The sequence below is a fragment of the Rhipicephalus microplus genome, chromosome 3 (assembly GCF_043290135.1).
Source record: "Rhipicephalus microplus isolate Deutch F79 chromosome 3, USDA_Rmic, whole genome shotgun sequence".
In the NCBI taxonomy this organism is placed as follows: Eukaryota; Metazoa; Arthropoda; class Arachnida; order Ixodida; family Ixodidae; genus Rhipicephalus; species Rhipicephalus microplus.
This window is the reverse complement of record NC_134702.1, coordinates 257,827,660-257,845,653: the sequence shown is the minus strand read 5'-3', so window position 1 is coordinate 257,845,653 and position 17,994 is coordinate 257,827,660. Positions and strand designations below refer to the sequence as shown.

The 17,994-nt window shown below is 46.6% G+C and overlaps 1 long non-coding RNA gene across 1 annotated transcript; it reads right to left on the bottom strand.

Annotated features, from left to right (window-relative positions):
• Nucleotides 1-416: 416 nt before the first annotated feature.
• On the bottom strand, nt 417-7,893 carry LOC142804227 (uncharacterized). The gene is made up of 2 exons (XR_012894530.1): nt 7,519-7,893; nt 417-7,428 (listed from the first exon to the last, which is right to left on the bottom strand). It is a non-coding gene; the product is annotated as an uncharacterized LOC142804227 (long non-coding RNA).
• Between the last annotated feature and the right edge of the window lie 10,101 nt (nt 7,894-17,994).

Here is a 17,994-nt window from a genome sequence, read left to right as displayed (position 1 = left end):
AAATGGAAATGTAGTGCTGTCATTAGGCCTCATGTGTGCGCCTTAATTATACATACACCGTCTCCTGTCTCATTAATGGCGATACAATGAACAGCAGTGCCATGGCTTCAGCCTTTGTAACAAGCCCATATCAATTTACCCTGGAAAAACATTTTGCGACAAGCAGTTTGCAAGGCAATGAACTTCTAGTTTATTGCAAAATGGATTAAAGATTCTGGCATGGTATCTCTCAAGAAGTGCTACAAAGCTCAGCTGACTCCAGCGGTACTTCCCATTACCTGCCATCACATATATGTTCCAAATAGAAAATGATTATTAAGCAAATACGTGTTGTATCGCCGCCGGGGCACTATCCAACAGAAACAATGGGCACGTTAGCGCCGGAGCGCTGTGAAGAACGTCACGCTAGGCTGAGAACCAGGATGGGACTGTTTATTCAGAGAGTACGCATTGGCGCGTAACAATGGTTACCAATATAGCCCTTGTGTGGCGCCATGCGACACATCCCAACGAAAGCGAAACTGATCGAAGGTCCATGAAATTCCTGACACCACATCATCTCTCCCTAGAAAGGAGACGTAAACTCTTGCATAATTGTACAAGAGAACGCGGATGAATTTTACAGGGCCAGTACCACAGTATGCATACAATTGTTTAGAACATTATACAGCAGCAAGGCACTGAAACTTCAACATACACTTGATAAACATACAGTAACATTCGTAAGATCGACTAGTAAAAGTGTAATGAATATTTGGTGCACATGACAATTTGGCATAACAGTTGAAAATATCTTGTAGCAAATCACAAAATAAAACAGCCTTATACAGTAGTTATCAGATGTAGAAATGGAGGGGTATGATCAAGGAACGTAATCCTTGTAACGCGCAGTTTTTATGGCATCGCTTGGGACGACGGTATGCCAGAGGATGAGGTGAAGAATTCAGCCATAGAGCCTTATCCATCTCAGAAGATTTTTAGCCTTGGGGCTCACCTACATGCTCATCATCGCTGAGCGGTACCGATTCTGGAGTGTCCGTACATGACATATCTGTACCTGAGAAATCTTTCGCCTCTTCGAAACAATCCGCACTGGGGTTGGGCACATCAGCCGTTTCTTGTGAAGGTGCCTGTAAGGTGGTTTGTGGAAGAGTCACTAACTAGGGAGTTGTAGAAGAACATGGAGGTGGGGAGTAATTCTGTTGCATGAATTGAAGAATTTGGCAGAGGAAGTGAATTCTGCTGTGAATTTCAGTTTTGCTGTGCATGAACCAGCACGAGCTTTGAAGCATTCCGTACATTGCCATCACTTAGGCGGAATGAATTAAGTCCAAGTTGACTGGTAATTGTATATGGACCCTTGTACTTAATCTGCTTGCCCGGAAGGCGCACCTTAATTCTGTGGCCCACCTGTAGCTTAGGAGGCTCTGCTCCACGCTTTGAATCAATGTGTTGCTTAGTTGCTAGTTGCTTATGGAATACTCGTGTTCTCACAAGATCCAACGTTGGCAAAGGCGCAGAAGACTTTGAATGTAACCCTGCATTGTCTATTGCAGAATGCGGTTGGAAATTATGCAAAAGTTGCGCAGGTGAAAAGTCTGTAGTAGTAGCTTGAGGCGTAAAGCGATAGATGCCTAAGTACTTTGTAACAGCATGTTTCATAGGGCGGCATTCAAATTGAGCGAGCTGAATTCGCTCTTTCAGAACTCTGTTGAAACATTCAACTTGGCTGTTGGCTTGTGGATACTTTGTTCCATGAGCAAAGATGCTGAATGCCTCTTTCTGAGAAGAAAGTTTCAAATAGTTGTGACGTAAACTGAGGGCCGTTGTCCATAACAATTGCCTCAAGGAAGCCTTCCCTACTGAGGAGTGCTGTCAAGAATGTAATTACCCCTTCGGAAGTGACTGCCTGAGTAAAACAAACTTCCGGCCACTTGGAGTGGTATTCAACTATGTAATTGCAAATCTCCAGTCATATGAAGCACATTTGAGTGGACCGACAATGTCCATGTCTCGCTTTTCTCACGGTTTGCCTGGCCACCAGAGAGGCTGGAGGGGTGCAAAAACAGGTTTAGTAGATTTATCAGCTGTTTGACATACAATCCAGTTGCGAACAGCACGTTCAACTTGACTATCCACGCTAGGCAACCAGTATCTTTCTATAAGCTGTTGATTCATCCTGACAATTCCTGGGTGGCTTTCATGAGCCCATTGCACAAGTATGTCGCACACTGATGTCGGAATGATGACTCTATCTGTGTGAAAAACTAAGTTGTCTATGCAGGGCAGCTCAAATCTGACTGAAAAGTAGGGCAGTAGTCCTGATGGCAGAGATTATTCATCTGGCCAGCCATTAGCAATGAATGCAAGCACATGCTGCAATGTAGCATCTTCAGCAGTTGCTGCCTGTAGGTCAGCTTTGCTTATGCAAGGAGTAACGAGAGAGGTTATCTCTTTTTCCAGCTCTGGACAGACTAGAAGCAGTAAAGGCAAACAAGAAAGTGCATCTGCCACAACGTTATGTGAACCTCTGCAGTACTGTACAGTAAAGTTATAGTATAACAGTCTGGCACACCAGCGTAAAATGTGTAATGGGCGTCGGCCCCCTGATCCAGCAAAAAGTAATGTAACAAGAGCTTGATGATCAGCGCATAATGTAAAATTTCTACCAATAAGCACACATGCCATTTCTCACAAGCAAAGAGGCAGGCTAGAGCTTCACGCTCACCAGCAGGGTATCTGTGTTAGGCAAGAGACTAAGTTCTCAAAGCAAAAGCAATTGTAAATAACTGGTCATCTTTGAGTTGCTGAAACACAGCACCCAATCTTATGTTGGACGTATCAGTCGTAATAACTATAGAAAGCTTATCGTCAAAGAGTTGAATGACAGGGTTTATAGCTAGTACTTCTTTGATATTGTTAAAAGCCAAATTAGCTTCCTTGGACTAATTGAATGTTTGGTCTTTACCAAACATGAAATGCAGTAGTTCAACAACATTAGTACAATGTGGAATAAACTTTGAGTAATTAATAGCTAGTGAGACCAAGAAATGAATGCAAGGTTTTACAATCTGTAGGTGCATCAACGATAGCATGCACTTTAGATTCAGGGGGAAACAATCCTCTGACATCGACATTTTGTCCTAAAAATTGAATTTGCTTGACAGTAAAGGCACATTTTTCATTCAGTTTCATTCCTGTGTTGGTTATGCATATTAGTACAACCTGTAAATTAGCATCATGCTCAGCACGCTTTCGACCCTAAACCAAAATGTCATCCAAGTAGCACAGTACTGCAAAGAGATCTTTCAAAATGTCTGACATCATTTTTTGAAAAACAGTGGGGGCAGATGCAAGCCCGAAACAAACTCTACGGAATCTGAATAAACCACCATGTGTTACAAAGGTAGTTAAGTCTCTACTTGATTATGACAAGTTGACCTGATGGTACGCTGATGCAAGATCTAGCTTTGAAAAGATAACAGCAGCTGTAAGCTGCTGGAGAAGTTCTTCGATGTTGGGTCGGGGAAACTCATCAACCACGATAGCTTTGTTTGGTTCATGCAAGTCCATGCAAAGTCTTAAGGGACCATCCTTTTTCTTCACCACGACCAGTGGAGAGACCTGATCTGATGCTGAAACTCGTTCGATGATGCCTACTTTTTCAAGACAAGAAAGTTCATCAAAGACTTGTTGTCTAAGCAGGAATGGCAATCTGGGAAGTTTGGCAGCGACTGACTGCTCACCTGGACGGCATTTCACTTCATGCATGTAGCCTTTCATCAGTCCGCGTTCCTGGGCAAAGAGGTGGTGAAATTCAGGAGCATTGGCAGGAATTCTTGAGGTTTCTGAACTTGAAACTTGTGAGCAGGACAATGTAGCACCGTCGATGCAATGATACGGTCGCTCCGGAGTTGACAAGGAAAGGAATGTTGACTTGACCAACTTGAACAATAATCTTCAGCGGCGAAGGACGGCAGAGCGTTCATCAATGTTTAGGATTGTAACTGTGTTTGTTACAGCAGTATCTTGTACTTCAGTTACGTTCTCTTGAGGCGTGCTGACATTTGATAAGCAGCGTACAGCTCGGTAGTAGCCAACGTTTTTAGATACTTGGCAGTGACCTCGTTTTCCGCAGGCAGAACAAGTGCGGTTGCGGGCTGGAAAATTAGGAAAATTCGTGTAGTGTTGATCCCAAGCAACCTTGGCCAGCTGGCGACGATTGGCGGATGGCTGGCGCGTAGTCGGCAGCTAACTTCACTGACCCCCAAACATTCTAAAAGGGTCGGCCTGAGGTGCGCTGCCGGCTACGTCGGCCCTTAGTCGGCGGCGTGGTACAGGCCAGCGTCGGTGGCCGAGTGAATGCTGAGCGTGCCAAACACTTGTCGGGGTGAGCAGTCCGCAACACATCGGGCCAGCCTTAGTGGCGGAATGAGGATTATAAAACAATGTATATTTATTTAGGGTGGTATAAAATATATTGTCGCGTGATTGTAACTAATATTCTCGTGTGTACGTATCAATGTAAATGCCAGTGTGTTTTCTTTAATGTTCAGAAACATTACCGGACCGACAATGCGAGACAATATATCTGTGGTCTTAAGCTTGATTACTTTAATTGGCAGAGGGTACTTGTGCGACAATCTGATTATATTATTGACTAAATAACAAAAAATATCATACAGTAATTTAATTTTTACATGCTTTTGCCAGGTGAGCATATCCAATTTGATAAATTTGATGGCAACATCATTTGCCAAGAGGGCAATAATATATATATATATAGATATGGGCATTCAAGTATGGTTTTATTTTTCTTCAATATAACAGCAGATTATTATCAGTGGCTAAAAAATGATTTCCTGCCTCAAATATTTCATGACGTAAATATCATATTCTCGCTACCGTAAGATTTAATTCCATGGGTGAATAGTGCAAAATTGAAGCCTACATACAGTTCATCAGTTGCAGAATGTATTCGCGGCGAGATCAGGCATTAGGTGGCAGCACAGTCCCCGCCCAAGTGTGAATAGGCGGTCAGCAGCGCGTATACAAACACGCGCAGCAGCGCTTCGTTGAGTGTAATCCAAGCTGATTGTCGGCGGATAAAATGAGTTGCCTACAGTTTACTTTTACTATCTACGCTCTTCTCTACTGAATCGGTGCACGACGCCTATGCACCGTTAACATTACCCGTGAGTAAAGTGCATTCTGCCTTTCATAGATTGATCTCCCTGGGTGACTCTCTTCACACTAAATCACGCCATTGCTGCGTTGTTTGACGTGGTTAGCTTGTGCTCTGCCTGGTACGCACTTCTGTAGCCTGCCTGAACTACTTATTTACATCTTTGTCAACTGCATACTACAAAAGAAAAAGAAAGACCGTAGATCGTAGAAAGCCTGCATATCTGTGCGATTCGTTTAGAACCGCCATTTGCACCTTCGGGCTCTTAAAAGCATTCTTAAATCTAAGCACATGATTGTGCATGGTAACTCTATTTTAAGTACAGCATAATTACCGAAGTCTCACAGTTTATGTGATAGTAATAGTTTCATGTAGTGGTACCACGACCAGATGAACACAACCAGGACTCCTCGCGTGATCAATAAACTACGGTGCTCTAGTTGTACACCTACCAACAGCATGCAAGTGCATGGCCTAGATCCTGTGTTTTTTTTTTACAACCAAGTCGCTATAAAACGCTGTGTTCATACAGCATTTGATAGCCCAGACAACACAAACACAACCTCGGGACGTCCTCAGTGTGCCTCCGTGAGGACAATATGACGCCCTCAGAATGTCCTCTTACGGTTCTAGAATGGCACCAATCCCGTCCCCTTGTCCATACACATAACAACCTCAGCACATCCTCAAAACAACACTTCAGGACTTTTTCAGTATCTTTTCAGAACGATTGCGTAAACTTACTTACAGCGCAACACCAGAAAAAATACAGGACAAGGAAGGAGCAAAAGAGAAAAAAAAGACGGCGCTGTCCTGTATTTTTTCTGGTGTTGCGCTTTAAGTAAGCTCACGATGGATCCTAACCAACTGGCCCAACTTACCGTCTTACGATTGCGTGGCCGGTTCGGTACTGTGGGCAGTGATACTACTTAGGATTTACTTGTTTTCATGATATTTCCATACATCAAAAGAAAAGCACCTGCGAGGTCTTGTGTATATACACTGTATTAATCAACAGTGAGGTGATACAACAAACAAAGCTTGTTGACTGAAATTTATTTAACAGTAATTAATCTCAACTGACAGCTTTGTCAGGTATTCGAGTCGGCATATAGTCTGAAAAAAGAAAAGCAGTATCAAGGCAGTCAACACAGCTCAATCAACCACATTTGTAATCTTCCTCAAAAGTTTAACACAGTGTCCTCATCACCACATGTATCGTGCCCAATGCACTCACTAGTGCTAGAGTCTCCGCTATAGCAGCCTACCAGTACACTCGACATGGGCTTTGATTTGAGTTGTACGAGGTCGGGCCATGAGTCAGATGCAGAAGTCGATCCTTTCACGTTGGGACCAGGCTGCTTCGAAGCACAATTGATCGCGATTGGCTGGTGTTCCAGGCTGCTTCGAACCACATCTAGCCACGGTCGGCTGGTGACAATACATCCATGATAAGTCTGAACGTTGAGCATCCCAGTGCACCCATCAGCACGGCAATTTACCTTCCGTCATCACCTACGATTTACACTCTCGCACATATCTAACTTTTAACTATGCGCACAAACAACAAAGGACACTAACCTTCACTAGTACACAGCTCTTTCTCTAACAGACCCCATTTGGATAGTCAGTTGGCTTGGAATGGCTTGGCTACTTGACTATCCAGAATGGTGCCGCATGGTCAATGGTTGCCAGCTGCTAGTTTGTCATTACGCGCTACAGCAGCGTATAATGACAAATTTAAGGTTGTGACATTTAAGAACACACTGTTTCAAATGTAAATTTCGCAATACCAGGTTCGATACCCAAGCCAATTATTACGCGTGTCTTATTAAGCAGAACGCGCAATTTAAAAATTTCTTGCCAAAAAGAAACAAACGAGGCGAAAATATACAATACCTATATCACTGTATTAAACGAATGTGTGGAGAAAGTTTTCACATATAAAATGCATCTACTTGGTGCGCAAAGGTTTTGAGGAAATATGTCTAAGATTTCAGTGCAATGCTTTTGTCATCCCCAAGAGATCCTTGACAGGACCTTTTCCGGACCAGTTGTTGTCCTCAGAAAGCACTCGAAAAGGTGTTTCCGAGTCAAGCCAGCTTGTGTCGTCCTCAGTAAGTACTAAGGTCAATGAGAACTGTGTGAGGACGATTGTACCATATGAGGACGACCTCAGGACATCGAGTGTTGTTTGGGAGTCCTCATGTTTGAGTGGATGACAAGACCATCTTGCGATGGGCCTAAAATAGAAAGCGGCACCCACTCTGACATTATTCTGGTGAATAGAGGACACGACGACAATAAACAGCACTCTGCAAAGTTGCACTCACCGATCTTATTACAACGCATTAGCAGCAGGGCAAGACCAAATGCCTTCGTACGTCGTTTCAGGCATACGTAGAAACAGTTACACTCACGCTGACATGACGGAACAAGCCACACTTGGAGAACGTGCATGACGTACGCGCGCATAGAAACACGACGTGGCTAGCAGATGACACAAGGAGCAATCGACACTTCACCATTCTGGCCAGTTGCCACCTGGCGGCAACTCTGCTCGCTCTCGCGGCCGATACCGAGGTGTAATTAATTTGAAGGTCATAACTTAACGTCGTTGACTTTTCATGCAAGTAACGTCCATCACTTGGAGTGAATTTGACTCACTCAATGTATTTATGTCGTTTCTCAGCTAAATTAACACCATAAAAAAAGGATTCTGTATCACCTTAAAAAAGCATTATCAATATTCATACAACGTCACTCATGAAGATTTTTCAGTGCTACTCGGGCAGCACTACACCACGAAACCCTGGTCTATACAGTTACAGGTACGCAACTTTTTGTTATAGAAGCTAGTTATTAGTGTACAAGTAATGCATACTTCGCTGACTGCTAGATATGAAAATGGTGATGTCATATGTGGAAAAAAAAAACTCCTCGAAAGGCGTTGTAGTGTTCCTACGACTCGATGGCTTGAGACTTGATGGCTCAAGAGCCGAAAAGCCGCGCCGTTCAGGATGCATTGAAGCCAAGTCGACTGACTAGGCCTGATACCTAGGCCTGCTGCGAAAAACGCCATGCCAAAGATTACTGCACTCCATTTGGTAAGTTTTTGTTGATTCTCAGCATGCAGATATTAAAAGCCCGTTTCCGATACTGTCGTTTTAAATAAGGCTACGAACTGTGCTCGGGCAGCAAGGACAGCTGTTTAGTGGCCATACATGCGTGTGATCGTAAAAGCCTCAAAAGCCTGCGGGCTAACTTAGTCATGCATCACTACCACACTCGCGAAGCTAAAAGAAGAGCACGCAGCCTCAAAACATTGCCTTTAGTCGAACAAATTTAAGACGAGAGAATTGAACCTATTAAAGAGCTCTTCGCAAATATTTTTTTTTCATGGCTTCCCTGCAATATGACCCCATGTTTAGGTGAAGACAAGTTAGACTCGCACTTATCCTTGCCCGTTTGTGCTTGTCGCTTTCTTTTCGGCTCCTGTGTGTTGTTTGATCTGAAAATATTGTGCCACCCTTCTCTATGAAACTGTCGAGTGCACTCAATACGGCTCTATTTTGAATCATGTCTCCACTGAGACGCTTTGTTGCAATAAAGGAATGTATTAGGGCAAAGCCTACTAAAATCGCAGCTGCTAACTGTTGTAACCACCATACCCATGTAAAAATAAATATTAAATACATGAAATAACAATTTATTAACATGAAAACTGTCCCATGAGAGAACGCTGAACGTAATTACAGGACAATGGCACAAAGATAAAACTATATGCCTCACGCATAGACTTACGTGAATGTATACAATGGTGAGTTCATGTATGAACAGTCGTGGTAATAACTTTGAAAAGCTAAAGGAAAACTCGGCTCACAGTACAAGCTGAAAGAAAAACGAGAAGGGAAACAGGAAAGAGTGCCAGTCCATCATACGCTCAAATGTTGCTGGAACATTACACAACCCAAAGGGCATGACAAACTCCCAATCATTTTCATCGACAGCTATTAGCCAATAGCTTGAACGAAGGTCGATGGACGAAAAGTACCGTGCGCCAAAAGGGAACCAAGGGCGTTGTCTCTTCGCGGTAAATGGTAGAAGTATTTCTTGGTGATCTTGTTGAGGTGCAGGTGAAATGTCGGCAGTCAATGCAGAACCGCCAGGCGTTGTCCTTGTTCTTTACAAGTACCACGGGCGACGCTCAAGGGCTCGAAGATGGCTCCATGGTGTCTTTAGCGAGTATCTTGTCTACTTCCGTTTGAATGACGCTGCGCTCGGTCGCCGAGATGCACTAAGGACGTCGATGAATGGGTCTTGCGTCCGCGCTGTCAATTATATGTGTCACCAGATATGTTTGTCCAAGTTTGAGTGAAGCGAAATCGAATTTCGCGATATGACGGAGAAAAGGCGTAGGTTCTGGCTTTGAGAAGGGTCAGAGTCCGGGGCAATCATGTTTTCGAAGGTGTCATCAAGTGTCGGGCAAGCTGCAGGCCTGCCTGGAGGCAGCTGTGGGGTATCATTGGCCAGGGCAACAGGGTCGCTTGCGTGTAAAGGTGATATCATGTCCAGCATGATACCTTCAGGAAGCAGTTGGGCGCAGCCTCCAAAGTTCAGGAGAGGTATGCAGAAGTTGTTCGCAGAAACAGCCACAAGAGAGTAAGGAAGACCTAATCTTCATGTCACAACAACGTCCAAGGAGCAACGTCCAGAACAGCAAAGAGAACTGAGGTGTTGTGGTCATCAAAGCTCACACACGCAAAGCAGATTCAAAGGACGGTAGGTGTACGACCATTGGCTATGCAAACAACAGGTGATGAGGCGAGTGTAACTGACTTTACGGAGACGACGAGAAAGGTGAGCACTCATGAAGGATAATTGGACACTTGTGTCGATGAGCACTGAAACAGGCATGCCATCTACTTCTACACCCAAAAAGTTTTGTCAAGTTGCCAGAGTTAACAGAGGATTTCCGAGTTGATAGGTCAATGCAGCATCACCTTCCGGGAGCTTCAATGGTCAGTGTACCCGAGGAAGGACGGCGAGGGGGAGCGACGAGACATAGGTAAAACCGAGAACTTAGTTGGGTCTGGGGGGACGGCGACGGGTCGTAACGTGGTGTCGATATTCGGGCATTAGTGTTCAGTGGGTTCTCATGGCCGTGCAAAGGGGATGATCGAGTGTCGTCTCGACTGTATGGTGCATGAGGTGACAATGGCCGACGATAGCGACAATAGAAGGAAATATTGTAAATGAATAAATGTGGTCGACGCCATTGCAGTTGAAGCATACCGACCTATTATCACACGTGCGCCACTGGTTCGGATCATGGTACAGTCGAATCTCATTAATTCTAACACGCTTAATTCAAACTTCCGGTTAATTCGAACTCACGATGAGGTCCCGTCAAAGCTATTTATATTTCAATGGGCGAAAACGCCCGGTAATTCGAACGCGCAAGCACTTGCGACGGTTAATTCGATCATACCACGCTCGGAAAATGCTCTCACCACCCCGCCCAATCCCGCAGCGGTACTCCGACGCCTCAATGCTGCGCGAAAAAGGAAAATAAAAGGAAAGAAAAGGCTGCGGTGGAAGTTTTTCTCTGTCTCAAATACCGATCTGTGACGCGCCTTCGGCACGCTTTTCCCTTTTCTGCCCCTGCCACGTAAAGACTCTTCTTCTTCCAACGCCGTGCACAAAGAGGGAAAAAAAAGCTGTCGGGGAGTGTGTCTCTTTCTCACGTGCCTGTACCACGCTTCCCCCTTTCTCGTCCCTGCTCAAAGCCACCTTGCTCTGCCCTGTAACCCTTCTCCTTTTAACGACGCACGCGATGAGAGCAAAAAAAAAAAAAAAAAAAAGCTGCTGTGGAGTGTTGATTTATCTCAAATGCCGTTTGCTTCTCTCCGCGTGGAGACGCTTCTTTCTTGTCACGTGCTGGCCACGCTGCGGCTTTGGCGCAGAGAGTAGTAGCGGAGATGCAGTCGTTGTCGTCTTTAGAGAGTGTCGGCGCTGGTAATTGCCGTGCGCAACTTCTCTTGCCAAGAGAGTGCTAAAGCCGAAGTAGACATGGTTTGCAAGCTGCGTGCAAAATCGATTGACTCGCTGCAAGGCAAACGTGTGCAGACGCGCATCACCGATTACTTCAAATAATGATGGATGTCCTGCGATTTGTGAATAAATGGAAGTTTTCTGAGACTTTTCCCTCGTGTCTTAGCTCAATGCACATGCGCCACTGCATGGGGAGCCCTCCGTTTAATAAGCTTTCCTTAATTCGAACTTCTTTCAATTCGAACAAATTTTCCGACCCCTTCGAGTTCGAATTATCGAGATTCGACTTACCTAGAACAAGTCAGTTGTGGCCGGTAGTATGAAACAGGGCTGACTGTGGGACAACTTTGGGCACATACAGGCTGTACGCCTGCATTTGCCAGTTCTTTGCGCACAACGGCCTAGATTAGTGACACTGTCGGGCAAGCCTCGTCGTATAAGAACGAGCCTGGGGAGCAGATGCAGTTTTTGCCTCGATCTTGCGCCACACAAGACCCAGGAAGTTTTCGGTACTGGGCAGCGGCTGGATCTAGACATCTTCACACGACGACATGGCAGCAGTGTTAGGGAGCTGAATAAATTGCTGCGTGGCATGTCGGCTCTTTGCTTCTTTGAACCTTCAGCACTCCCTGATAATGTCGTAAATGGTAGAGCAGTCTTTGTACACCAGCTAGTGAAAGGCGTCGTCAGTGATGCCTTTAAGAATGTGGGTGACTGTCGTCTTCGGTCATTTGGCTAACAACTTGCCGGCACAAGGCTAAGACATTTTGTATCTAAACCATGTACGGCTCCATTCAGCTTTGGGCACGGCACGAGAGTTCTTTCTGGTGGTGCGCAATAAATGGGCTTTCCGAAAAAGTGTTTCATTTTTTTTTGTTTACATACGTCTCAGCTCCTACTTGTGCATGTCGGACCACACACTGGCCATACCCCTGAGGTAGTAGCTGACATTTACAAGCATCAAAGTTGGATACCAGCGATTGGTCTTAATGGTGCACTCTTAGTTGGCCAGCCACTCCTCCACGTGCACGTTATGAGTCCCGCAGAAGGGGCCAGGGTCTCAGAGGTGGGTCACAACAACGTGGCTTGGTGCCTACGACATAGCGGGGGCTAGATCGACGGAATAGCCTGCCGGCATGATGAACTGTCCAAAAATACAGAATACACCCGCTGCGAAGTTCCGTGGTGTGCTCCTGATGTACCCAGCACCTCCACCAAAGATGTAACAGAGAGATGACAGAAAACGGGTGTATTTACAGTATTTACAGTAACAGCACTGCGGGTAAAAACAACCAAGATGGCCAAGGCAGGAACCACCTAGTCTTCTCGCTTCTTCATTTTCTAGATAAGCGGCACTTAACAATATGTGTCAGTGTCGTGGTTTTGGGACATTAAACACCAACAAAAAAGGCAATTGAAGACTTCATAACTCCTGACGGTAAGGCATAACAAAAGTCACTCATGGTGGAATAGCACAATGTTACTGCACAAGATTGATGAGTATCTGATTGTGACTTGTAAGAGCCACACCTGGTCGATCCAAGAGACTAGTGGTATCAGTGGGCATCATTTTTCAACATCAGCTTTGACATGGCTGTATGCAGGATACTGAGGTAAAAGTGCAGAGCCAAATGCTTTCGCCTGTGGCTAAGGTCACCAATCAAGTGCAAAGCCAAATCCTTTCGCCTGTGGCTAAGGTCACCAATTGTAAGGCTATGATATTACAGCTAATGCGAGGAGTCGCTCTCGCTTTGGTTGAATGAAAGATGAAGCATTAAGTGCAGCAGTGGCGATGAGCTGCTTCTTCGCTTAGATTTAGGTGCACATTAAAGCATCCCACATGGCCTAACTTGATCCGAAGTCACCCACTGCGGGCCCCGCCGCGGTAGTTTAGTGGCTAAGGTGACTGCTGCTGACCCGCAGGTCGCAGGATCGTATCCCACCTGCAGCAGCTGCATTTTCGATGGAGGCGAAAATGTTGTAGGTCCGTGCGCTCAGATTTGGGTGCACGTTAAAGAACCCCAGGTAGTCGAAATTTCCAGATCCCTCCACTACGGCATCTCGCATAATCATATTGTGGTTTGGGGACATTAAACCCCACATATTATCAGTCACTCACTGCAGCGTGCCTCACAATCATATCACGGTTTTTCCGCGTGAAATCCTAGAAACTATGTTTGAAACGAAGTTGGCTCTGTGCCTAGAACTGTCATGCACCCTGTTGGTGGAAGGCAGCAGCCGTTCAGTGCAGCCTTGCATCAGGCACATTTTGTTCGATGTTGTGACTCAAAGAATGGGGCCTCTTTTTTTTTGCTTTCTTGGCAGCTGGCTCAACAGCTGGGCACACTGTAGGGACCTTCTTGGGCCCCCTTGTGAACCCTGGTCTACACCTATCAGTGCTGGCCAGCTGCACCCTTATATTGCCACAATGCAGACACAGCAGCAGTCGAATACAGGGAACTCACTTTAATTGTACCAGAACACTGGCAAACTGATCGGAAGAGAACGTCGTCTTCTTCTCTCGCTGCGCGTGTTCTTCGTTGTTCTCTTGGTGCTGCATATTAAATGTGGCATTTGCCCCCCTCCAGAGAGCAGCGTCCTGATGCTCTTCTACAAAAGACGGTGTAGTAGATGTATGGTGTAAATCAGTCCGAAAAGTAGGGCTTCATTCGCACAACGTGCACGATTTCTGGTTTTTGCTGGCGAGTTGTCGAGGGGCTGTCAGGAACGACCACGTAATTAACGTCGCTCAGGCGTTGTAAAACTGTGTAGGGGCCAAAATACTTCTTCAGCAATTTTTCAGACAGTCCTTGGCGGCGAATAGGACTCCATACCCAGACTTTGTCACCAGCCCGATAGACGACATGTCGGTGTCGCAGATTAAAACGTTGGGCGTCGTAATTTTGCTGCTGGGTGATTCGGACGCGCGCAAGCTGTCTCGCTTCTTCTGCTCGTTGGGTAAAAGATACAGCGTCCAAATCGATGTCTGTGCAGTCATGCAGTAACATGGCGTCAAGCATCGTCGCCACTTCACGGCCATGAATCAGACTGAACGGCGCTCATCGTGTCGTTTCTTGCTGCGCTGTATTATAGGCGAACGTGATGTACGGTAGAATGTCGTCCCAGTTCTTGTGATCCACGTCAACGTACATACTCAACATGTCGGCAATAGTCTTGTTGAGGCGTTCTGTTAAGCCGTTGGTTTGTGGATGATAGGAAGTGGTTTTCCGATGGGCTGTTCCACTGAGCTCAAGCACTGTCTTCAGGAGCGCGGCCGTGAAAGCGGCACCTCGATCCGTTATTATGATTGTTGGAGCACCGTGCCTCAGGACGATATTTTCTACGAAGAACCGTGCGGTTTCAACGGTGGTGCCACTTGACAAAGCCTTTGTTTCCGCGTAGCGCGTAAGATAATCAGTGGCGACTATTACCCACTTGTTGCCAGCATGGGAAGTCGGATATGGTCCAAGCCCCGCCGCGGTGGTCTAGTGGCTAAGGTACTCGGCTGCTGACCCGCAGGGCGCGGGTTCGAATCCCGGCTGCGGCGGCTGCATTTCCGATGGAGGCGGAAATGTTGTAGGCCCGTGTGCTCAGATTTGGGTGCACGTTAAAGAACCCCAGGTGGTCTAAATTTCCGAAGCCCTCCACTACGGCGTCTCTCATAATCATATAGTGGTTTTGGGACGTTAAACCCCACATATCAATCAATCAGTCGGATATGGTCCAAGGATATTCATTCCAATTTGCGCAAAAGGTACCGTGGACACTTGAATTGGTTGTAATAGCCCAGCTGGTTTTAACGGTGGCGATTTTCGTCGTTGGCAATCGAGGCACGTGCGCACGTAATGCTTCACAATAGCTGGAAGTCTTGGCCAGTAGTATTTCTGTTGGATTCTGGCCAATGTGCGTGTGTATCCGAGATGACCAGACGTTCGCTCATCGTGGCAAGCACAAAGTATCTCCTCACTGAGTGACGTCGGAACGACCAGTAGGTAGGTGCTTCCTCTGGGAGAAAAGTTCTTATAGAGAACACCACTACGTAAGCAGAATGACGGCAGGCTCCTTTCAAATCTTCTAGGGACGGTTGTTGTCCGGCCATTCAAAAATTCAATAAGGGGTAGCAACTCACTGTCTTCTTTCTGCTTGCACGAAATCGTAGGGGTGTCAACGACTCCTACAAACGCCATGCTGTCATCTTCTAGGTCATCGTCGCGCTTTATCGGTGACCTTGATAAGCAATCGGTGTCGGCGTGCTGGCGTCCGGACTTATACACGACCGTCATATCAAACTCTTGAATGCATAAGCTCCACCGTGCGAGACGACCAGACGGGTCTTTCAAGTTGGTCAGCCAGCAGAGGGAATGATGGTCGCTGACTACGTGGAAGGAACGACCATAGAGGTACGGACGATGTTTCATAACCGCCCATACGACAGCACGACACTCTTTTTCCGTTGTAGAGTAGTTGGACTCGGCGCGGGAAAGCGTCCTACTAGCATATGCGATCACACGCTCGGCTGAGTCTTGCCACTGGACGAGTACAGCGCCTAAACCCACGTTGCTGGCATCTGTATGGACCATGGTAGGGGCATCCTCATCGAAGTGAGCAAGCACAGGCGGAGTCTGCAGGCGTTGTCGGAGATCGTCAAATGCCACCTGTTGATCGTCGCCCCGTGTCAACGAAACGTCTTCTCTTGTGAGTCGTGTTAACGGCGAGGCTAGGTGGGAGAAATTGGCAATAAACCTTCGGTAGTATGCGCATAGGCCAAGGAAACGCCTGACTGCTTTCTTGTCTTTTGGTACCGGAAATTTTCTGACGGCCGCAATCTTATCGGGATCAGGTCGAACACCTTCATGTCTCACCACATGGCCTAAAAATTGGAGCTCCTTGAAACCGAAATGACACTGCTCGGGTTTCAGTGTCAGGCCGGCAGACCTTATGGCCCTGAATACCGATAGCAGCCTGCTCAGGTGTTCCTCAAATGTTTTTGAAAAAACAATGACGTCGTTCAGATAGACCAGACATGTCTGCCACTTAAGGCCTGACAGAACGGTATCCATCAGTCTCTGAAATGTTGCGGGGGCTGAGCACAATCCGAATGGCAAGACTTTATATTCATAAAGCCCGTCAGGCGTTACAAAAGCCGTTTTTTCTCTATCTCGTTCGTCGACCTCAATTTGCCAATACCCACTTTTGAGTTCCATTGACAAAAAGTAGCGTGCATACCTCAGCCTGTCGAGTGAATGATCGATGCGCGGTAACGGGTATACGTCTTTCTTTGTCACGCGGTTCAGCTTGCGGTAGTCGACACAAAATCGCAAGCTTCCGTGTTTCTTTTTAACCAGCACTACCGGCGATGCCCAAGGACTTCTTGACGGCTGGATGACGTCCTCATCGAGAATTTTCTTCACTTGTTCCTGAATCGCTTCAGGCTCTTTCGGTGCTACGCGGTATGGGTTCTGTCGTATTGGCCTTGCCGTCTCCTCCGTTATTATCCGATGCTTCGTCAGTGGCATTTGACTGACCCTCGAGGTCGATGAAAAACAGTCTTTGAACTGGTGAAGAAGATCTACTAGACGCTATCTCTGCGCTGGTGACAAATCCGTGCTTACGTCAATAGGTGGTGGGGCTGACGTGGCTTTCGGCTCGTCCTGTTGTACTACACAGCACTCGCGGATTTCGGTGATCTCGTCGAAGTAGGCAACTGTAGTGCCTTGTGTAATGTGCCGTCGCTCGTTGGTACAATTCGTCAACAGAACCTCTGCTTCACCGCAAACAACATTGACGATACTTCTGGCAATTGCAACACCGCGAGAGTGTAGGAGCGTCAATACTTTCTCAGCGATTCCTTCTCCAGTATTCTGCTCGCTGCACGTGACTGAAACAAGGCGGCACGATAATGGAGGTACAGTCACATCGTCAATGACTCGTAGGTATTTTCGGTGTAGCGCTGCGCTTTGATCCGCTGAAAAGGTCAGTACACCGTCCGGAATATTGATGATGGCACCATATTAATGCAAGAAATCCGTCCCCAAGATTGCCTGTTTGCAACACTCAGAAAGGATAACAAAAGTTGCGACGAAGGATGCATCCCCTATCTTCATTCTTGCGGTGCACTTTCCGGCAGGTGTGAGTAGCTGCCCTCCAGCTCCTCTAATTTGCGGTCCTGTCCATTCCCTTCTAACCTTCCTGAGCGTGTCTGCCAGACTTTCACTCATTATTGAGAAGTCCGCGCCAGTGTCGACCAATGCCATGACGTCATGTCCGTCAATCGTAATTGCAACTTCGGCACTAACAACCCCATCTTTCGTTGATTCATTGAAAATGTGCCTCTCTTCGCTCGGCAGTATTGGGGGATTTTCAGCACTTCGATGATTCGCTACCTTCCCCCCTGAGGTCACTGCTTTTAGTTTCCCTGGCGTGAACTAGGAGATCTCCCTCTTGGCATGTCAGTGGTGCTCCGTCTAGAGGATCGAGTATAACGCCCAGGAGAGGGTGAGCGTGACCGAAACCCAGGAGAAACATCCCGTGGGGTCATGACACTAGTGTCGACGTCAGGTGTTCCGTTGAAATGGCGCCGAGGAACCGTGGAAGGAAACCCTTGGTACCCTGCGGCGCGATACGGGCAATAACGAACGATGTGGCCTGCTTCCCCACAGTGAAAGCACAGGGGCCTATGATCAGGGGTACGCCAGATGTCAGCTGTGCGAAGTGGTGGCCGCCTCGGCATCGAAGTTTCTCTGTAGTACCAAGGC